Source organism: Protopterus annectens, chromosome 6.part0 (genome assembly GCF_019279795.1).
Source record: "Protopterus annectens isolate FY-2018-M chromosome 6.part0, PAN1.0, whole genome shotgun sequence".
Taxonomy (NCBI): domain Eukaryota; kingdom Metazoa; phylum Chordata; order Ceratodontiformes; family Protopteridae; genus Protopterus; species Protopterus annectens.
In genome coordinates this window covers 1,360,351,794-1,360,370,709 of record NC_056737.1, presented here as the reverse complement: position 1 = coordinate 1,360,370,709, position 18,916 = coordinate 1,360,351,794, and the positions used below count along the sequence as shown (strand labels likewise).

Genomic DNA, 18,916 nt, shown 5'->3' with positions numbered 1-18,916 from the left:
ACTTATTTATGTTTTAACATGGTGCGCAGCGTGAATATGTAAGTAGCACTTCTGCTTGCAGTGCATCACTGTGCACACATATAAACACTGTGTAGGCTTTGTGTGAAACTTACATGGAGTTTACTAAATCCCAGTGATTAACTATATATACAGGAACACCTGTAATACATATATCTGAGAACACCTGTAATACATAGTAACAAAAGAAATATCTGTGAACATCTGTAACAGATAGTAACAAAAATATCTGAGAAGACATGTAACACATAGTAACAAAGATATCTGGGAACACCTGCAATACATAGTAACAAAAAAAATATCTGGGAACACCTGCAATACATAACATCAAATATATATATATATATATATATATATATATATATTATAATATTACTCTACTCTTCCCTCATTAGGCCAATCATTTGAGTACAATGCTCCATTTGGCATGTACCTCACTAAACACCTGCAACAACTGGAGAGGCCACAAAAATACCTCACAAAGAGGATCCTAGGCCTTAAACATTTGTCCTATATGGACAGACTAAAAAAACTCCCAACTATTCTCTGTCTCATATCGCCTACTTAGAGGCGATCTCTGCTTGACTTACAAAGCCATGTCTGAACCAGCTCTGTTAGAAATGCTACATCTGAAGAAATCCCAATCCCTCTGCACCATACGCTCCAGTGACCTCAACCTCATTACCACAATCAACAGAACATGCTGAAGGGACAGGTTCATAACCCAGAGACTGCCCATGCTATGGAATAGACTTCCCAAACATGCCAAGCAGAGCACCTCACTGGCCCTCTTCAAGAGAAATCTTGATGAGTGGATGGGAAATAAAAAATTCACCCCAAGGATCACTCCAGAGGCACTGGGAACTAAGGTCGGGTGGCACAATGCCAGGGTAATCCTATGGGCTAGGCTTGTAAAGGCTCCAGGGCCATTAGCCTAGTACACACCTATGGACCTATATATATATATATATATATATATATATATATATATATATATATATATATATATATATATATGGGAACATCTATAATACATAGCAACAAAAATATCTGGGAACATTAGTAATTCTGGGAACACCTGCAATACATAATAGCATGTCTGGAACCACCCATAATACATAGTAACAAAATATGTGGAAACACCTGTAATACATATTAACAAAAAATATATACCTGGGAACATCTGCAATATACAGTAACAAAATAATAAAAAACAACTGGGGACACCTGTAATACATAGTAACATATATATATATATATATATATATATATATATATATATATATATATATCTGGGAAACATATATAATACATAGTAAGAAAAATACCTGGTAACACCTGTAATATATAGTAACAAAAATATCTTGGAACAACTATAATACATATTAAAAAAAACATCAGGTACACAACAGGTCTTTCATGCACAAGAATCAGCCTAGCACTAGTGCATAAAATCAGGGTTTCTGTGTAGACAATACAAAAGGTGAAGCTTTCAACCCTCCACATAGTTGCACAGGATCATAAGAAGTTAATAGTCTAATGGCCCTATGGCCCTTACCAGCCTAGCCAAGTTCTACCTTTATTTCCATGATCAGCACCTAATGCCCATGTCCAAGAGAGACATAGGTGTAACTCACGGGGTGAATTTACAGTTACCTATCCAATCATCCAGACTGTGTTTGAAGAGGGCCAATGAGGTGCTCTGTTTGACATGCAGTGAGAGTCTGTTCCAAAGGTGTGGCGACCTCTGGGACACAAATCTTTCCCTCCAGCAGGTTCTATTAATGTCACATACCAGGTTAAAGACTTTAGTGTGAGTAACCCATGTGCCACTTGACTTGCGGATATGCAGCATTTCCAATAAAGCAGGGTCAGAGACTGCCTTACATGCAAGGCAGAGATTACCTCTGAGTAGTCTGCATGAAACAGAATAAAATGACAGTGATTTCAGACCATCCACAAAGGACAGATGGTGTAAGACCTTGAATTTTCCTTGTGAGGAACCTTGTGGTTTCTCCAATTGCTGCAGGTGCTTGGAAAGGTACATACCAAAAGGGGCATTGTACTCAATTATTGGCCTGATTAGGGAAGAGTACAGGGAGGTTATAACTTCTTTTTTTCCAGAGGCAATGCTCTTACTTATGAGATGATCAATAGACATGGTGGTCAAAGGTAAGGTTGCTGTCAACCTGTGTGCCCAGGTCTCTCACCACTGACTGCATACTTAGGGTGTTGCTATTGATATGGCAGTAAGCAGGAACATCACTCTTAGTGAAAGGGATGATAATACTTTTTTTGCATTGAGTTTAAGACCATGACTTTGGCACCAATCATTTGTTTGTGTAAGGACCCTCTTTTAGGATGCTGGCATTATTTGGAGATTCTATGACTGCTCTCAGTTTGCACTTTGTTAGCCACAGACTTTTAGTTTTTGCTTGTACTTTGGAGAAATAGATTCCAAACAGCAGAGGTCCCAGGACTGATCCCTGTGGAACACCACTGGTTACAGGTCTGCTGTTGGAGCTAGACTCCCCTATTTTGACTATATGTATTTCTACCTTCTGTGAAAGTGCTTTTTGAAATGCATATACCTTGAACATCAGAAATTTCTCAGAAATGGACAATGATGGCTTAGAAATCTGATAGTGTGCCTCAAATGCCCAACATAAAGCAAAATTATGGAAATTACATGTTTTCATCTTGCGAAATGATTGGAGAAGTGACTGCCCTAAGTTATTCTTGCATGCAGTCACTGAAAAGTGGCCAGTAGAAAAGACACAACATTATGGGGTGACTAAAAAGGGCTGTTGGTTTTCACTAGAGGTAGTGGTCAGTACTTTACTCATCTAAAACTTACTGAGGTATCTAGTCTGGTTCTGTGAAGGTGCTATGAAACATGGGCTTCTGTTCAGCATTATACATGGTATACACAGATGTTATGATTTGACACAAAGTTTGATGATCAAAAATTATGTTCAGAAATATGGCACTGATAATAACTTTACAGGGCTATTTATAATCTTCAAAATACACAACTGCCATGAAGTCCACTATTAGAACTCAAGTGGGGCAGTTAACACATTTATTTACACCTTGGCTTGGAGCAACAGACCTCCAACCACTTTTATGAACATATTTAAAAACATATCAAATTTCACCTGATCTCACCTTTAAATGAACTCTGCCTTCAAGACTGCAGGCTCACACACTTCTGGGTTTGCAAAGTCTATGTATGCAGACCAGATTCCCAAGCAGCCATCGCATATGTGGAGAATCTTCGGGAAATACAGGAAGTATACTCATACAGTGTGGCTGAGGCATTATGTGAAGTGGCTGTTATGATACCAAAGCAAAAACAACTAAACCACTATGGTGAGGGACAAAACACTCAAGTGCTGTAAAAGCAAATATAAAATTCCAGGAAAGTAACAGATGTTCAGCACAAGGCACATATGGACACAAGGCAATAAAACAAGATAAACTGTAATGCTCACTCATAAAAATGGTTCTAGAGAGGGGGAAAGTAATCCGCAAAAGAGAACTGAAGAGGCCAGAACTGTTCTGTGTGAGGGGGAGGGACAGGGAGGGGAAGGTTAATGGGTCACCAGTTACTTTACTAACCTGTAAAAAGAACATTAAAGGTTCAGCCTGCAGGGTTTATAAGATCAAATATTTAAGGGCCTGTACAGCCTCAAGACACAGTCAAGCATGTAAAACTCCATCTGGAAAAAATGTCTGAAACAGGGACACTCATCTTGTAATAGTAGTTAAATGCATTACTGGGACACAGTTAGTAGAATTATTTTAGAACTGAGATTTCACTGCAAGTTTTTTGGCACCAAGGGAAGGGGATTCACTGAACTTTTATAAAGAATGTAATATTGAAAAAAACTCTGCAGTGCACACATGACTACTAAGATCTCTTGATGTTTAAGTGTTTAATTCACGATTCCTGTAGGAATAGTGAACATGGCTGACAAGGGAGCCCGCAGGATTTTTTGCAGGGGGGTGCAAACCCAAGCCCCGCCCATGCAGCCCCACCCCCCCCCACCCCTCCCCACCCACCCCCACCCCATAGCTATTCCAGTGTCCCATTATTTGTCAGTCACTGTTCAAATCTCTCAGTGTGCATACTGTTTTATGCTTACTTCTACAATTATTACAGACTGGATTTAATTTTTTTTTTTTTTTTTTCAATTTTTTTATAAGATGACACTAGACATTGACCAAACAAAAAAAAAAAAGCAATGGTCTTAAATGAAAACAGAAAAAGCATTAAAAACTTTCTACTTTTGATAGGCTCTTGCATGCACATTTTAGAGCTTTGCAAAAAGTTCTTTTTCTTCTGACTGTGAATTTATATAATAATAATTGAATTATTATAATATTATATAATACATAACCACACAGCACCACTTGTGTGAGTGTTTTAAATTTATAGTTCTGAGCATTTTTCCTTTAGCAAATGAAAAAAAAAAAACCAATAATGACAACCTTCCCCCAATTCATTTCATTTCAAACATAGGGCCACTCAAACTTCTGTCATTCAATCCACTAATATCAATCAATATGCAGAATCTCTGCAGAAGTATAAATCATCTGAATAATTCCACATTAAAGAGATCTGAAACCAATGAAGAGGTTGTTGCTAGAAAAACTTTATTTCAGTGTTTCATTTACAAATTCAGTGTCTGTTGCCCTTGAAGAATAAATTGCCTGTGCTACATTAAAATAAATGGTAAGTTGGTATATTGCAATAGGGAATGAGTGGCAGGCTGTGAAACAGGTTCATAGTTATTAGGTGTCATCCAAAGGAGGACATACTAAATACAAATGTACATGCTGTATGAATAGAACCTACAGCCCTTTGCATCAAGATGCAAATTCTATACCACAATAATGATACCATTTGCTAAACAAAACAGTTGCACATTTTAAGCAGACTTAGCAACACACACACACACACACACACACACACACACACACACACACACACACACACATCTCAACTTTTCAAAGTTACAACAACTGTAAACTCTGTGACCATGATGTGTGTGTGTTTTTTGCAGAAAGGTATAAAGGAACTCATGGTTATGTATATATAGTTGAATATCTCTGTACTGCAGTACTCCCCATGATGCTGCTTTTAATAGTGTGTTTCAGAATTCAAACTTTTTTTTTTTTTTTTTTTTTTTTTATAGCTACATTTAGAAAAAAATGATTTTTTTTTTTTCAGAGCCCTAAGCTAAACAGTCCACTCCTTACAAGCACTGCTAAACATCTATATATGCATCAGAGAGACCTAGTTCAAGACCTTAATGCAGGATTTCAATACCACAAGTTCAGGCCTATCACCTGAGATGAAAGGCTGAGGGTGTCTACATATTCTTAAAGAACATTTCATCATCTCCAGACTTGCTAGGTGAGATAATGACGTGAAATTCCTCTGCATCCAACTAAGCATTAACAAGACTCCTTACTGTGTCATACCTAACTATAGGTCCCCCCTATGTACCCCATCAGTCCATATCTCCTACCTCACTAATATGGTGTCCCTATGCATTAAGCCAACACCATTATTCTAGGAGACGTCAATCACATTTTCTTCCAAAATTGCCATTTTGAGGAATGATTATTAGAGAGCAACATTGAGCCAAAATTGGGGACAATGGAGAGGTTTGGATATTCCTAATTCTATAAAGCGATTTGCACATACCTCTCAACCTCTTAATGCAGGAAATCACAAAATTGCTCTTGTATAAACTTAAGACAGTTGATAGAATGGGTCTTGCATTAGCATGCATTCTTCTGAAGGCTATGACATCTGAAACTCAATGTCTGTCATTTAGTGACTTCATTGTATGAGGAACAAACCAAAAATAAGAAGTAAATATCTAATCATTCTGCAAAATATGGACAACTGAGAGGTATAGTTCAACCTCCCCTGCAGCCATTCCAATGTCCCATTCCTTGGTTATTTTGCCCCATTTACCATAAACACTGTAATGTGCATACTGCGATGATTTAGATTTCATTTGAAAGTTTTATTTTGCATTTTACAGCACAAACCCCAATAGATATCTGTTAAACAAAGCAATGCAGTCTCACAATGAAAATAGACTTAACATTTGAAACTCACATGCATTAAAACAGCATTGAAACGCACATTCAAAGAAAATACATTTTGCCAGTGGCAGATAAATATTAACTCTGGGCTGTCTTCAAAATTATAGGCCCTTTGAACATGAAACATACACATGCTCTTTGATACACCTTCCTGACTGTAATACATTATATATTCCTTGTACAATATAGTATAGTAGTTAGATGGCATTTTAAGTGCATTGTTTTGAACATTTTTCCAGTAAACAATGAAACAAAATGCATACACCAATGACAAAACTGCCCAATTCAGAACATTTCCATCATAAAAAGTCTACTCAACCTTCTATAGTCCACCAGTATCAGTAAATATGCACAATCTCTGAAGTAGTAAAATCCACATTAAAGAAATCTGTAACTAATAAAGAGGTTAAACAACTTTATATGTCATTGTTTCATCTACAAATAAAGTGCCTGCCTTTGAAGAATACATTGCCTTTGTTGCATGCATTAAAACACGATAAGCTAGTAATACCGCAATAGGGAATGGATAGCAAACTGATAACAGGTTCATAAAATCTGGAAAAGACAAAATTTATTGGAGGGACAAAAAAAAAAAACAGGGAGGGACATTTTTTAAATTGCTTGTATAATGTTGAAAGTTTGTTAGAATAAAATGCTGCATTACCACCATACATTTCACTGCCATGTCTTGAAAAGACTGAAACTTAAATGGCTACCATTTAGTGAATTCAGTTCTCACCATAGCACAGCTGTCAACCTCTTAGCACAAAAACACCTGAACAAAACCAATAATGGGTGAATACAGCCCCAAACATTCAGTGAATTCAGTTCTCACCACAGCTCTCAAAAACACCCGGACAAAGCCAGTAATGGGAATATAGCCAACCTTATTCAGTGAATTCAGTTCTTACCATAGCTCTCAACCTTAGCACAAAACCTGGATGAAGCCAATAATACAGTCCCAAAGATAGGGATAAATTTCAAATATCCATCTTATACACTTAGAAAATTGCTAGAATAAAAGCTTGTGTTACCATGCACTTTCTGAAGAATATGAAGTCTGATATTCAAATGAGTGTCATTTTTAACATTTGTTAACCAGAAAAGTCTGACTTGGGACAAAAGCTAATATTTAGCAGAGGCCCAGGAGAAACTCAAACAGACATGTTTTTGTAAGATGGGAGGAAACAAAAGCAGCGAGGGCATACAGATTCCACACAGAAGGTAAGGCACCCCAGCAAAGAATCAAACCAGAGAACATGTAGCTGTCAGGCAACAATGCTACCACTGGCTTTGCAAGTACACAAATACAGAAACCACAGATTTTATGAGGAACAGAACAAGTATGAGGGAAAACCTGCAACATTACGCACGCACACTCTCACTCTGAAATCCCACACACACACACACACACACACACACACACACACACACACACACACACACACACACACACACACACCTCTCACTCTGAAATCCACACACACATAGGTTCATAGGTTTATACTAGGCTATCTGCCCTAAGGCATTTATATGTTAGAAATAATGTGCCCATTAGTTTGTTGTGCCTCTGTCCAGCAGTGACACAGAGATGATTCCATCCACCGTCAAGATTTCTATTGAACAGAGCCAGCGAGGTGCTCTGCCTCACATGGACTGGGATTTTATTCCACAGCATGGGGAGTCTCTGGGTGATAAATCTATCCCTCCAGCATGTCCTATTTATATCCGTGCTAAGTTTTAAGTCACTTGCTCTAGTGGTTCTGGTGGATTTGGATTTTTTGAGGTGGAGCATGTCCATTAATTCCGGGTTGGTCATGGCCTTGTATGTCAGGCACAGGTCACCTCTGAGCAGACGGTATGCAACTGAATAGAGTTGGAGTTTCTTCAAGCTGGCAGTATATGACAGGTTTTGGAGTCCCTTTATCCTTTTGGTGAGGAACTTTTGGGGTCTCTCCAATTGCTGCAGGTGTCGGGTGAGATACATCCGTACTCTATCACTGGTCTGATAAGTGAAGGAACAATGACCTCACTTGATCTGGATGTGAATCCCTTCATGATCAGATGGGCAATGTAGAAGGTCTTTCGAACCACTTTAGCAACGTGAGTGTCAAACGAGAGGCCACTGTCAACCTGGGTACCCAGGTCCCCGATAACCTCTTCTGTGCTTAGTGGGTTGCCACCTATATGGTAGCTTGGGGTTACCTTGTTTTTCCTGAAGGGTATGACTATTCTCATCTCCATTTGAACCTATGTGACATTTTCAAAACTTTTTGTTTCAATGAAAATACTAAAAGAAAACCTACACAAATCTTAAAAATCCTCATCCCCTTTCAATTTAGAAGAAACATTCAAAACTACTTATAGTTTCAAAAAAAAAAAAAATTAAGTTAACCCTTCAAATAAAAAGTTACTTCAAAAATGACAGCTACATCAACAGACATTAATCTAACATTAAAGTTACCCATGCTAAAGTACATGTTACAACCTAGGTTCCCACTTGCACAAATTGTTATGTGTTCTTTTCATCTCTATTCCCCTTCCAGATGTTAAAAAAAACAAAAAAAAAAGCTTGCATGCTCTCAGTAAACCATTAACGTTTAGCTCTTAAACTACACTTGCTACCTATCATTAGGTGATGAATCATTATATTAAATACATTACAATACCAAGGCTGCAGGACAGGCAACTACTTGTATAACTTAAGCACTTCTGGTTTCAGACTTCACTTAGTGCTTTCCATTTATCTTTAAATGTTGTTAATTACACTGCATCTTATAATTCAAATCAGCAGACAGCGATCAAATCTCTTATGGCTATTCACTTAAATCTGCAGACTTCCCAAGTTATTAATAAAAAATAAAACAGCTACCGAGTTTGCAGATGTATGAAAAACTTATTTGGAAATTTCATTAAGAACTTTTGCTCTATACAAAGCTATGCTCACAGAAGTGCAAACCTTAACTTCACATTATAACAGGAATTTGCAGGTTCCCAGTTTGCAACCAACGGTGGTTAGTCCCACATAAACAGTGCTAAACGGCATGAATAACAAAGCATACTTTCCAACAAAAGGGTATAAATATGTAATGAAAAACTGAGCAAAAAGAGTTAAAACTTACAAAACATTAACGTTAATCAATTGCAATGTTACTGTTTAAGCCCACACTAGAGGACCATTAACCTCTGGGACAACAAGCCATTGCTTCAACAAAAAGGTTCTATACTATAATAAATCTAACCACTAACAAAAAGTATATAAAACATTAACATTACAACAAAACAAAATCAAATACACTCTATCAAGATTAGTGACATACACTCTACTGATTTTACTCCCCAAATTATTCCGTTCGATCTTAATGAATGCTCTAGTAGGCCAAAGATAAAAAACATACACAACTCCCAAAGAAGTATTTCTAATACTACCCAACACAAATATTACCTAAACTCACACACCTACCTTTCACTTCTACATTCATCTGCACGTCCTCTCTTGAATTAAAATTTCCAGTAGGCGAAAGAAAAGGACATAAACCATCATGATGGCTGATCTATCAGTGTGGATGATCAGAAACTGACGATATACAAGAAAAAAGAAGAAAATGTACATAGAATATGCATTTTGGGGTAGTGTGCACTGCACCAATGTGAAAGGTTTCTCCATACTCTAGGTGGCATACAACTTAATTCTGCTAGCAACTGCATGCTACAAGACACAGCTTCATAGGAGGACCACAGGATACTGATTCATAGCTATAGTCTGTTACTGCATAAGGCTGGTACACAACAAAACCACATACCACAGCCAAGATCACAGCCTACTTCTTCACAGAGATAGCCCATATTTGCATAGCACTGATACACATTAAGAGCACGTCAGAACTAGCCATAATTTATAAAACTGCTAGTACACCACTGTCTGTCTGCATACCCCACTGCATATCAGGAACAGTCCAGAGGAGGAGGTACACAAATTAATCATCACAGCAAACTCCACAAATTAAACTGCATGATCAGCCAAATACTATGAATATGTATGCCCAACATTTACGGCAATATAACCATGCTTAACAAAAAACAGAAGCCAGCAACTGTGAGCTGTATGAGGCCTATTGGATAATCCAATCCATGCTGCAATTTGCAAAAAACCTGAGGTCATATATAGTACTGCAATTACCACTGGAGAACTGTTTGGTTTTTAGCACATGTTTATCTATATGGCCTCTTGTAGTTGTCATGCATTTTACATAGGACAAACATCTAGGCCTCTCAAGTTACATATTTCTGAACACCTTAGTGATGTAAAATGTAAAAGAATGAGTAACACCTTGTATAGCTGAGTAACACCTTGTATAAACACACTCTTAAACATACCACAGCATGATTTCATTTTACCATCATCGATAAAGTGATAGGTGACAGATCTAACAAATCGGGTTGGCACAGCAAACTAAACATAAAAGAAAAGAAATGGATTGTGAAATTGGGTGGACTTTTCCAGCCTGGTCTTAATGAATATTTATGATTTTGTATACTAATGAATATTCATGAGCTCACCAATGAAACTTTGTGACTAATTATGTCAATGTATAAAAAGAACCTCAAGATGTTATGAATATTTACACTGATGATGGCTAGGTTAACACCATAGCCGAAACCTGTCTGTTATCTTTGTAGTTTTTTATTTTTTAACTAATTAAATTAGTTCATACAGCTCACAGTTGCTGGCTTCTGTTTTTTGTTAACCATGTGTTTTTAAGCCGTGCAATCTCTTCCATGCAGGGGAATTCCTTTCGAATATAACCATGCACCAGCAGTATAAAAAAAAGGATGCAGCCTTGATGGGCCAGTAAAGGTGATAGCATAACTGAGCAACATCATGACGTTTAAAGGGAAATAATCAGCACAAAACTTTAGCTCTAATAACAGGTTGCAAAGGCACATACCATAGTTACATGCAGTGCACATAGGCACTGTAACACAATTAAGCCCTGTTCCACTCACAACACAGTGACACCACCGCATGACTGTGAAATGGAGTCAACCTTACCCAAAACCCCTTCTTTACCTTATCATACAAATTACCTTTGCTCTGCAGGTATGGTCATGGAGACAGAAATACTCATGAAATGAGTAACCAGCTATATCAACAAGATAAAGTGCATTTATCTGAGCCCCATAGTATAATAATACTGCTCCACCCTACCCTATAATCTCAACCTACATCTTTTTCTGTGGGTCAATAATAGTGTTCTCTTGTCCATGCTGCTCCACTTTACCAAATTGTCATGGGAGCTCTCTAAATCTGCCAGAGATTTACAGCAACCAAGGTCATACTTTTGTCATGTAAAGAAGTTGTAGAAGTCTCCATTAAGTACCATAGCAAGGCCAGCCTTTATCTCTGTCATTGATGGCAGTATGAATTTCATTAATTCCTAAGTTCAGTGGTGTAACAGGTAGCACACTCACCTCTGGTGCACACGGCTGTGGGTTCTATTTCCACACAATGTAGATGGATGTGATACAAGGACTGCTGACTATCTAAGGACAGGAGGAAACAAAAAAAAAATAAAAAAACACCATCACAAGTTTTATGTACATGTCCCAATTGCTTCTTCCTCAACTGGTGTTAAAAGCTTTTGTTTTTGTGCAAATTAATCTAGATTGTGGTGTGCATATGTATCTCCTGGCTCACTAACTCCCCATCACCACCACCTATCTTCCACCCTCACTGAGTATGCATCTCTCCCCCTAGTCTCTGTATCACTTTGGCACTTAACTCACTTCAGGAAAGTGTGCTAAAGGCCAAGACATTGCTGCCTCTGTCCTCTCTTTTCTAAACCAAGGGATCACTTCATACATTATCAACATCTGACTTTACTCATCTAGTTTCTCCACTATAGACCCAAGTAGGTAACAAACTCCCATTTCAGCTTTTGGAGTTTTGTTCACCGGACAATATACAGTTTCCATTTTACCAAAACTATCTTATGCAGCACTTTCGGCTGTTAACATATATAACTTCCTGGAAAATTAACAATACCTGTGAATATAGTCTTTTTTCTCAGTTTTGTCTCTGAGATTCATGGCTGCTTGCAGGCCGGTGCATCCTACTCCATTCACCGTCTGCTCCAGACTCACTCTGCTCCCCTACCCTACCCCCATTCCCACCCTCTCCCTCTTTCCCTAGATTTATACCTAAAAAAAAACACACCCCCTTCTACCTCCAGACAATACAACACCTGCCTCAATCCCCTCCTCCTACCATACTCCTGGTCAAGCTACCTACTACTCCCTTATATTACCCTAACCTAGCTCATTCTCACAGCTACAACTATTAACTGCTGAAGGCTATCTTGATTCTACATTCAATTTCAGTTAGCAATATATACACATATACTACTTTGTCTTTAACTGTTATGTAGACTGCATTTCTCTATCTTGCAATTACCGTATCATGCTGTTCTCACTATTAACTTATGCAGCCGGTTTTTATCACTAGCTTTGCCATTTTTTGTTAAATGTGTTAATTTATTTATTGATTATTTGCTAATTATTGTTATATAACTAATGTATTTACTGACTTGCTTTGTACATTGTTGATAAATATGTTTCAATTTAATTATTTAATACTGTCTATTTGTATGTATTAAGCTTTCCTCCCCAGGCCTCCACTGAAAATGGGCCTCATGCTCAGTTGGACATTACCCGGAAAACAAACAAACAAAATAAATAAATTTCTGGCACTGCAGGGCAGCATAAGACAGTTGCTGCACTTTTGAGTGTGTCATCCTACAGATGAGATGTTAAAATGTGGTCCATCTACTTGAATTGGTGGTAGCTGAGGTGGATGTAAAAGATCCTTCAGCATCTATCAAAAACAGTAGGAAACATTTCCTGATACCCTAGCCAAATGTCCCCTAGTAGTATAAATATCACCTTAGGTCTCCTCTGAAAATAAGCTATTAGTCTAGTGGGACTAGCTTGGTCAACAAAGGATACATAGATAGATGGATAGATGGATAGACAGACAGACAGACAGATAGATAGATAGATAGATAGATAGATAGATAGATAGATAGATAGATAGATACATGGATAGATAGATAGATAGATAGATAGATAGATAGATAGATAGATAGATAGATAGATAGATAGATAGATAGATAAAGTTCAGGACATTCCCTCCTGTCAAAGTTATCTGTTCTACTAGATTTGTTGGAAGTGTTCACCATTAATGTAGATGGAATTATGTCATTTCTCAGTTAAGACTTAAGCTAGAAGTAAAATCAAGTATACATAAAAAGATCTTTACCTCAAGCTACCTAAATTGATACATATATACATACACTTGTGCTGGGCTGCGAACCTATTTATGTTTACTTCTCCTCCATTGGTTTTCTGTTTTATCAATCACAGTACAAGCAAACCACACAGCAGTCATACTGCACAATTTCCACTTATGGGTCTGTGCACTATGGTGATGCATACAGTAGTCACATGCTGTGCTAAACTGCTCAAATATTCTGGCTTATGCTTCAAAAAGAGCTAAATGCCTATTTTCTGAAAAATGAAATGACACCCCTGGGTCATAATGAAAAAGACATGGTTTTGCATACAGTCTGACAGAACGTGCAAACAATTCAGCAAGTACTGAAAGTGAGTAATGTTGCAAAACTGAAAGCTTCTAGAAGGATCATTAAACTAGTATGACAAGTTGTTGTCAAGCGCTACATTAGCTGCATACGTATGCCGGTGCATAAAAATATGAAACAACACTGCAGTCTAGGTCAAGACAGGGTTTTTGAAATTTTTATTACCAAATACTTCTACATTAGGATTACACTAATAGCAATGAAGCTGTCATGGTGCATCTCAGGTGCAGGTGCAGCATACTTTAGATGAAAAAAAGACAAGCAAGACAGACAAGCACATTGCCTTTGTGTTAAGAACCAAGACAACTACAGAAAATAAAAACTATTCACTTTCAGAGATAAAAGGTATCACTGAGATTTCTTCAGTAAGAAAGTTTAATTTGGGGGTAAAAAATGTTTCATTCTGACAGTATAAACTACAAATTCAGTTGTTTAATGAGATTATATCAAGACCACAATTGTATTTAAGAATTATATGATGGCCAATACGTTTTAGAGTATATAAATATGCAATATTTTATATTCCAGGCACAGATTATGCATTCTGACACAGAAAAAGTATCAACCAGCTGTGCTATATATCACTACCACACTATGTTTGCAAAAGTATGCCGAGAGAAACCAAGGAAAAGCACTTAGATTGATTACACAGACCCAAAATCTTGAAAAAAAAGGGTTATATTCACTATGACACTTATTCATGGTGGATATGAGTGTACCTTACAGCAGCAATGAGTTTGAGATAAAGTACCGAAAACTTACAAATAAGGATTCATGGAATATCAGGAATGACAGTAACAAACAATGCAGCATTGTTTACAAGTGTGGAATCCACAGAATCTGTAAGGAAGAATGGCATTACCACATTACCCCTTCTTTCTCATATTGCCCCACTTATCATCCTTCCTAGACTGGATTATCAGAAAATGCACTACAGACATTTCATTACACATGAAATGGTGGCTGATAGACCCCTTGTAGAAACAGCAGCTTGAGAATTACTGAAATGTCAAATTATATTCCATTTAAGTACTAGACTATTACTGGCACTATGAAAATGTTATTGGGCAGAAAACTAAGATCAATAATCAACTTCTTTATCCTAATTTCATGTGCAGATAATATATGTAACTGGTCCTACAGCTACACTATTAAAGTGGGTAATGGGAGAATTGTGCTAATACATGTTGCTTCAGTTTCATAAAGAAGACTTAGACAGATGACTTCTTATGAAGACCAGTGTGGTAATACACTAGGTGAATCCAAACGTCCAGTGAAGTGCAGTGTCCAGCTGTACCTATGTAGATGTCCCTGCCTGAGAACACTGCCAGTGAGACAATGCATGATGCATGTGGAGATTTTCTGCAGTCCTCTCAACACAGAAATAAAACTCAGACAAATGCATAATGTCTTGACACATATTAAAGAAGAAAGTTTACCCCAGTCAGAAGGCTACCTGATAGCTATAATGCTTGTCATTTATCCATTAAAACCTTGAAGATACCAGTGTTGTAAAGGTGTAACATTTTTCCTGTTTTCAGGAGGAAGGGGATTCAGAGATATATAATGCAAAAAGAGACTGTGGCCCCTAGATGCCAGTGTTTTCCATCTCCCTTGTTTTTTTATTGCAAGGTATGTGTATTAAGAACCAGCATTAACTGGCATCTAACTTGCAAGAGCAGACGTGGAGCTGTTTTTCTTTGTACTAAATAAAGAACTTTAACAACGGTTACACTTACAGTACCTTAGATTCTCAAATTGCTGGAACTTAGAAAAATATCATACTACCACTTATTGAGATATGCATAAATATGGGAACCTCAGCCTAAACTGCAGCAATGTAAACTATGTAGCCATTTTATTATATCTCCTTTTGTTGTTGGGCTGGGTTGATTATCAAATAGATATGGTCTCCAAATATCCTTTTTTTCCTTCCATTTTGATGACCTACACATCTCATTTAAAGCCATAGGATGTCTCCCTTTAACAGAAGGGAGCTACTTTGTTGGCACTCTGTCTTGGAGTTAGTGAACACGAAGGGACGGTGATCAGGCTGCTGTTACCCAAATGGGGCCAGGATTTGCGCTTCATTCTCTCGCTACACCAAGGCATCACAATGATATGTAATACTTGTAATGGGAATTAGGCACAATAGCCTCCCACACATTCTAAACACCCTCTCACTGTGCTGCTGTCAGATTAGTTCTCTAGTTATACTATGTGCCTGGGGCTAGCTCCAGGTGGCACTCCTGTGGGGGAATACTCCTCCAAGCATGAAGAACTGATCATGGATTTCTCAATCCAAACTCTAACACTGATGTCCAGATCTGTTGTCAGAATCTGCATTACTGTCATTACAGACTGATGACCTGACACTCACAACAGTCAGTTGGGTGATCATATCTGCTATCCTGTACTACTCTGATCTTGCCTATGTTTCTGCAATGCCACTGTCATCTGTGGGTGGGTGGTTAAGTACCAGTCAGACCGATCAGAGAACAATAGTTATGGATGTGAAAATAATGCTTACCTCTTTATACTGTAATTATATTTGTTGTGTCCAACCCAACTGTTTTCATAATCCACCCCCAAAGAGCTGCTCTGACACTAAAATTTATCATTATTAATACATTACGGTGACAACACTCTTAATGGAATCTAATAACTATTCATTGGTTTGCAGTCTGGTAACAGTTAAATTAAAAACATTAAGCAAACTTTTTTGTTCAGTTCCCTTAAAGAACCTCAATTTGCTTCTGCTACATTTTTAATGTCTTCAGAGACATTTTTATTTGCTACATAAACTTTTTTGTTCTGTTGATTGAAAACTTAACAAAGCAAAATCCTAAATTGCTTCTGTGTTGGACACAATGAAAAACCACTATGCCTGGCATCAGATATTTGTGTATGTATAAAACAAAGCTATATAAATAACAATTATATATATCATCGGGATGTGGTCAGAGACTGGATTTAATTGCATGCATTTCTCAGACAACAACATTGTGAGAAAAAAAGTCCTGTTGCATAAGTGACAGGAGTTTCAGAACACAAAGAAAGGATCACTAGTAGGCAAATGGGTGCATAATGTAAGTTATGCCCGTAAAACTATATACAGTATGTGCAAAATACTACTAAAAATGTTTGTATTGTTGTTTAACTACTGTTTTGTTACTTTTACAGTAAGTTTTATTGTACTCAATGGGTTTAAGCAAATAATTCATTTATGGAAGCAGAAGGCATTACATTCGATTGGCTACTTGGGATATAGCTGGAATATTACAATGCAGAGTCAGCCTATTTAGAGAGTTTACATCTTTCAGTATTGACATCAGCTGCCTGGATCAGTCAAATGAGTGACATTTGACATTTGTACCTAAGAAAACTCATGCACTCCTCAACATGTACAGTCCTGTATCAGCAAGCTCAGCAAAGAACCTGAGATGGGGTACTAATAATAATTGCGGAATATCAAGATTTTTCCTTCATATCTTTGTTCTGTTCCTCATAAAATGCATGGTATCTGACAAATCAATAAGAACTGAAGTCATCAAATAGTGACAGACATTTGAGTTTCAGACTTCATGGCCTACTGAAAATCCAGGCTAATGCAAACCTGTAATTCTATCAATTTCTAAAAGTATAACAGCAATATTTAAAATTTGTCTCTGATTTTGTCCTTTGTCCCTCCATTCTTTTGGATTTGCCTGGAATTATTGCTCTAAAAAGTTGAGAAGTATGGACTAGTAATTCAAAATCAAAATATTGTTATGATGTGCTCATTTAATGGTCAAAACAAATAACAATAATGATCATCAGTAACTGGCAAAAAGTAAATAAACAAATACAAGAATTAGAATTAGAAACCACACAAAATGTCAGCACCACATCGGTCAAATGCCTGTGCTGTGATAGCTTACATCCACACCTAACAGTCATGGTCCACATCTTATCATAGCTTTCCTATCAGTGATGCATATGCATCATATACATTATGTTAAGGTATAACCATTATAATCCACATCTTATCACAGCTTCCCTATCAATGGTGCATATGCATTGTATACATTATGTTAAGGTGTAACAGTCACAGTCTACAACTTATCACACCTTCCCTATCAATGGTGCATATGCATTATATAAATTATGTTAAGGAGTAACAGTCACAGTGTAAACCTTATCACAGCTTCCCTATCAATGGTGCATATGCATTGTATACATTATGTTAAGGTGTAACAATCACACTCTATACCTTATCACACCTTCCCTATCAATGGTGCATATGCATTGCATACATTATGTTAAGGTGTAACAGTCACAGTCTACACCTTATCACAGCTTCCCTATCAATGGTGCATATGCATTGTATACATTATGTTAAGGTGTAAAAGTCACAGCCTACACCTTATCATAGTTTCCCTATCAATGGTGCATATGCGTTTATCCACAGTGGTACAGCGGTAGCGTTGTTGCCTCACAGCAAGAGGTTCTCCCATTCGATTCTCGGCTGGAGTGCAGAGAGTGCCTTCTGTGTGGGGTCTGCATGTCCTCCACGCAGTTGGGTGGGCGTTCGAAAGACATGCGTAAAAGGGTGTGCCTTCGTTGAAGGTTGAACGTCGAACTGGCACCTCAGTGTTCATCAAAATCTACTGCCAATCATTAGCAGACCAGAGTTCCGCTGTGGGCGACCCCTAACCGGGAAAAGCCGAAAGACAACAGCAACAACAATTATGTTAAGCTGTAACAGTCACAGTCTACAACTTATCACAGCTCCCCTATCAATGGTACATATGCATTGTATACATTATGTTAAGGTGTAACAGTCACAGTCTACACTTTATCACAGCTTCCCTATCAATGGTGCATATGCTTGTATACATTATGTCAAGCTGTAACAGTCACAGGCTACACCTTATCACAGCTTCCCTATCAATGGTGCATATGCATTGTATACATTATTTTAAGGTGTAACAGTCACAGTCTACAACTTATCACAGCTTCCCTATCAATGGTGCATATGCATTATATAAATTATGTTAAGGAGTAACAGTCACAGTGTAAACCTTATCACAGCTTCCCTATCAATGGTGCATATGCATTGTATACATTATGTT

At 37.5% G+C, this 18,916-nt stretch overlaps 1 protein-coding gene across 3 annotated transcripts in view; it reads right to left on the bottom strand.

The window, feature by feature from the left end:
* Positions 1–18,916, bottom strand: part of KALRN (kalirin RhoGEF kinase) — a 4,346,166-nt gene that overhangs the window by 2,831,098 nt on the left and 1,496,152 nt on the right. The gene's annotated exons all lie outside the window — the stretch shown is intronic.